Source organism: Myotis lucifugus, unplaced genomic scaffold, assembly GCF_000147115.1.
Source record: "Myotis lucifugus unplaced genomic scaffold, Myoluc2.0 scaffold_86, whole genome shotgun sequence".
Taxonomy (NCBI): domain Eukaryota; kingdom Metazoa; phylum Chordata; class Mammalia; order Chiroptera; family Vespertilionidae; genus Myotis; species Myotis lucifugus.
Genome location: NW_005871134.1, coordinates 27,846 through 33,115, shown reverse-complemented (window position 1 = coordinate 33,115; position 5,270 = coordinate 27,846). Strand labels below are relative to the sequence as shown.

General features: G+C 54.3%; 1 long non-coding RNA gene across 1 annotated transcript in view; it reads left to right on the top strand.

The window, feature by feature from the left end:
- The first annotated feature begins 3,597 nt into the window (after positions 1 to 3,597).
- Positions 3,598 to 5,270, top strand: part of LOC111826510 — a 2,364-nt gene continuing 691 nt past the window's right edge. The window contains exons 1-2 of the long non-coding RNA XR_002829851.1: positions 3,598 to 3,876; positions 4,436 to 4,544. This is a non-coding gene — a long non-coding RNA (uncharacterized LOC111826510). The remainder of the gene's footprint in view (positions 3,877 to 4,435; positions 4,545 to 5,270) is intronic.

Genomic DNA, 5,270 nt, shown 5'->3' with positions numbered 1-5,270 from the left:
ACTAAGGGTGGTTATTATCATTGCTGTTGGTGCTTTGGGTGGGTTGATGTTCGGAGCAGGAGCTAGGGATTCTGGGAAAATGCTTCAGACAGTGGGGGCTTCCCAAAGCCTAGATCCCTGGCCCAGAGCCGAGGGGGTGGCAGTGAGAGGGGCCACTCCTCCCTGGGTGAGGACTGTGTAAGTTGTCATGTCTGGGGGGCATGACTCAGGGTCAGCCCAGCAACACCCCAAACTGCTGGTGACTTTGGCCTGGTGACCTGCCCTTTCTGAGTTCAGTGATGACTGCTCAGTGCTCCTCCTCTAAAGCTCTATGAACTCAAGAAGTGTCACCTCCCAAAGCAGCCTCACGCCCATTTTATAAAAGGGTTAAGCAGCCTTCGCTGCAGGGTTGAGCTCTGCCCCTTGTATGACTCTGTGCTGGGCACAGGACTCACAGACGACCTTGACCTGGCTCTGTGCTCAAGGTGTCTGCAGCCTGCTGGGTGCATAGACATGGGCGGTCACCTGAATGAGGAAAGCTCACTCACTGATCCCCAGTGTGACTTTGGACAAGTCACCACCCAGCTCCGGAGCTCCCTTTGCCCATGTGTAAGGGAAGGAGTTAACCACGAGGATGATAGCCCGTAGCCAGGCCCACAGCCCATCTGGTCCCAACAAGGTGGCTGGGTAGCCCATCCCCCATACCTCCGCCTCAGAGCCCACTGACATCATCCCCAACCCTCTCTGTTTCCCCGGCAACCGGGGTGCTGGTCGAGGCTCCCCAGGGTCCAGACCGTCTGGATTTCCTTACACATAACTGTACCTCGTCCACATTTTCACAATTAAATTGTCAGTTTGGGTTAAGTGTTGTCTGCTGATGCCTGTCAACCTCTCTCTGGCTCCCCTCACTCTTTACCCAGAGAACGACTTGCCCAGTCCCTCGGTGCTGTGGAAAGAGGCGAGGATGCGAGCAGGAGGCAGGAGGTCTGGGTTCCAGCCCAGCTGTGCCACACATCTGCTGTGTGGTCTTGGGCACGTCACTTCCCCTCTCTGGGCCTAGGTTTCCACATCTTAAAAATAGGACTAATCATCCCTGCCCAGCCTCGCTCCCTCCCAAGGCAGCTGCATGTCTCAAAGGAGCCCGTAACTGTGGCAGAGCTTAGAAAATTGTACAGCCCAGCTCAGGGGCCAGGATGGTTCCTAACATGAGCCAGCAGACCTGAAAAGGGACTTTTCGATGTCTTCAACTGATAAATGGGTAAGTTAGTCCCCACTCTGACTGCAGATCTGGCCTCCTCACCGCCTGTTCTTAGACTGAACAGGCAGAAAAGGTGCTCTTCACACAGCGCCTGGACCAAAGATGCAGAGTGGAGGTACCAGGCCAGAGGCCCAGGGGTCCTGCTTCCCATGAGGGCTGTACCCACACTGAGTGGCCAGGCTCCCCCTCCCCAAGCTGGCCTAAGCCATTCCCGCTCCCACCCCAACTTCCCTTCTCGAGTTCCCAGGGACTCTCTCTCCCCACCCTTCCCAATCTATCCTCAAATCTGCCCAGGCTGCAATCCCACCCCTGACCTCACCCTTTTGGCCTCAGACCTCCCCCCTCACCCCCTTGGCAAAGCCCCTGACCCTTAGCCCAGTATTCAGATCCCTCCCGGGCGTGGGCCTGTCCTCCTCCCCAGTCATGTTCCCTCCTGTCGCTCTTGATGCCAGCAGCTCCAAGCCCTCCACTTACCCTTCCCTGAAACCAAACTTGTCCCTCTTGTCTTTGCTTAAGCTATTCCTGCTGCTGGGAGTAGCCTCCCTCATCCCCAGCCACCTGACAACTCCTCCCCCACCTGCACATTATTTATATAGACATGAATGCTAAGTGCAAATGACCTCGCCATCTGGAACTGTTTATGTCCCCGCAGAAGAGGAACTAACCTTTATCAAGGGCTGATTACATGCAGAACATTTTACATATATCATCTCTTTAAGCCCCACAGCAACCTGAGGTGGTACATTTCACTCCTCCTATTTTCCAGATGAGAAGACTGAGGTTCAGAGACAGGAAGTCTTTCCCAAGGCCATAGAGAGGTGGGGTTGATCCCGGAGCCCATGCTCCTTTTAGGCCCTGATGGAACACTTCCCTTAAGATTATGCTTGTGGCTGGCGATCTATGTACATGGGTGTGCTATTAAGGGAGGTTGTGCTGCTTTGCAGATGTCAGGGACCATTGTGATATACCCAAGGCTGCCACAGGACCCAGGAAGAGAGCCAGGGTCACAGGGGAGGCATGGATCTCTGCTCCAGCTGGAGGAGAACCTTCCCCCAAGCAGAGCCACCTCCTAATGGAAGAGGCTGGGGGAGGAGTTGTCAGGTGGCTGGGGGTGGGGAAGGCCACTCCCAGCACCAGGAACAGCTTAAGCAAAGACAAGAGAGACTAGTTTGGTTTCAGGGAAGGGTAAGTGGAGGGCTTGGTGCTGCTTTTGAGTGAGCTCCCTTCCCTGGGGGTATGCAAGCAGAGGCTAGGTGAGACATTCACTCATTCATTTGGCAACTTTGGAGCAACCGCTGTTCTCTGGCCCTGATGGGGCAGCAGGGATGCAGTGTAGGTGAGACAAACCCAATCACTGACTGCATGCTGTTCCCAGAGCAATGGAGACATTTATAGGGGCTCTGATGGCCAGAACGTCAGGGATATGACAGGGTGAGTGGCCAGACTTTGAAATTCTAAAATGATCTTTAGCAAATGCATATTTTTAGCTTTCTAGCTATTTAAGCCTGGCCTATTCAGGTATCTCTGGCTATGGAACAAATCCTGTCAAAATATAGTGGCTGACGGGCAGATCTGCTGATCTCACTGGGCTTGCTCACATGGCTGCGTGTGACTAGTGGGTCAGCCAGGCCTGGGTTCTGCTGGGACGGGTGGGCCAGCCGGGCCTGGGTTCTGCTGGGACGGGTGGGTCAGCCAGGCCTGGGTTCTGCTGGGACGGGTGGGTCAGCCAGGCCTGGGTTCTGCTGGGACGGGTGGGCCAGCTGGGCCTCTCTCGATCGATTTGGCCTCAGGGCCTCGCTCCGCACGGGCCTCTTACTATTTAGTAGTCCAGCCTGGGCTCTGACCTGAGGCTGGGCTGGGCTCCAAGAGGGTGAGAGCAGAGCTGCAAGGCCCCTGAGGCCTGGGCTTCAGGACATGTACAGCTTCATTCCTGTCACATGCATTGGTCCCAGCAAAGTCACGAGGCCAGCCCAGATAAAGGGTGGGGAAACAGACTTCTTCTCTGAATGGAGCCACATTTTGAGGGGTGGTGTGTGTCCTGGGCTGCAAGGAATTGGTGTCATTAAATAGCTACCTCACTGGCCTTCCCCAGAAAGAGTTCAGACCAGTGACAAATTGCTCTCCTCTCTCAACCTCAGCTTCTCTCTCTGTGCAAAAGAGGCACTAGGTATGGTGGGCCCTCTGTCCGTGTGTGTGTGTGTGTGTGTGTGTGTGTGTGTGTGTGTGCAGGGCGAGACCCAGGTGTAGAAACATTGACTATATTATATCAGAGACATGTAAGCCTAACTGTAAAAGGAACTGCCAACCTAGACTTGAGTCCCATTGGCCCACTACTTCCCATTCATCTCTTCCAGGCACTGACCCCTGGCCATTCCCAGTGCTCCCTCCCCATGACAATAACTGCTGCCAATCAACGGAAGGGCATGTGACTCAAGCAGGCCAATCAGCTGCCTTCCCTGGGACAGATACCGAAACCCAAGGAGACAGAAGTTCTCATTTTCCTGGAATTCTTAACTGAGGCTGTTGATGGCTACATACCAGGGGGAAGGAATGAGGCCCACATTAGCTCAAAGAGAGCAGCAAGAAACAGAAATGAGTTTCAGACAGCACCGGAGCCCCATCACCAGCCCCAAGCCCTGGTGAGTACCACTCTCCATTCCAGTCACCAGCCACCCTAATTTCTCCCCCAGCTGCATAAGCCAATCAGTTCTCTTATGTTTAAGCTACTTGATGTTGAGTTTCTCTCTTGGAATTGAAAGAGGCCCAAGACACACAAACATTGTCTCCTGAGCAGCTACCACCACAACTAAACAACTGAGAGTTGAAAGCAGTCTTTCAGAAGTGACGCCCTCAGTAGACACAATAGGTGGCATTTTGTTATGTGCACCCAGGAAAGAACCCTCTGGGCTGGCCCTGGCCCTCTAGCCTGCTCCCTGATCCTGTAAAACAGCAATTGCTTATCCTCGGGAACAGAGGAGGAGAACTAACCCAGTGGGCAGAGGCTCGTCGGCCCTCAGCACTGGGTTTGCATCCAGGCTCTAGCGCTCACTGACTATGATACGAGATCTTGCAGAAATTACCAGACAGGCCTGGGCTCCATGTGCTCATCTGCAGAACCAGGCCTGTCCCACCCACAGGCACAGAAACTGCCTGGCACACAGTAGGTGCTTGGTCAACAATGTTATTTCTTTCCCTCAGTGTTATCTCCCTGGAACCTTGGGAGGGAATGGTGCAGTGGTTTTCCCACTGTACAGATGATGAAACCCAGGATTGCAGAAGCTGGGTGGCTTGCCCGGGCTCACAGTGGGTAAGTGAAGGAGGAGAATCTGGGACCCAGGCACAGGTGCTATAATGACATGCCTGCTGCTATTTGATCCTCCTCCCCCTTGCCTGGAAGCTCTGGCCTCATGGGGCACCCCAACCCCTGGGCTACTCTGCCCAGACCCCCAGTTCACCTGCCTAACTAGGAAGGCTTTTCTAAAAAGCACCCTGCAGTCTCATTGTGTCCACAATGTTCGTGTCATCCTATGACACAGGTAAGGGTCGAGACCCAAGACCTGGATTCTGGAGCAAAAAAGTCCTTGGGGTTATCTAGTTTAACCCCCTCACTGACAGATGGGGTGACTACAGCTCAGAGAGGGCAAAGCAGTGATCGGCTGTTACACAGCAAACTACTGATGGGGCTAAGAATACAACCAGATTGCCACTCCCCACCCCCATCCAGGGCTTCTGGAGACAGCTGACTCACCCCTACCCATCTCCACCAAGGTCTTGGCCCCAAGGGAGGGAAGTTAAAATGAGTGAAGGTTGTCAATAGAGGTCAGCACAGCAACGGAAACTGTGGCTTCCCCTCCCCCCATGCTCTTTCAGCCTGGGTGTCCCCTGGATGGGCCGTGTGCGGGGGTGGGGGTATAAAGGTGTGTGCCCTTGACCAATGGCAGTCAGGCAGGGACTGAGAAGCCCGCTGACAGAAGCCCCCAGCACATCTGGGCAATCAGATAACCAAATCACCATGGGTCACAGAGGAGAAGGA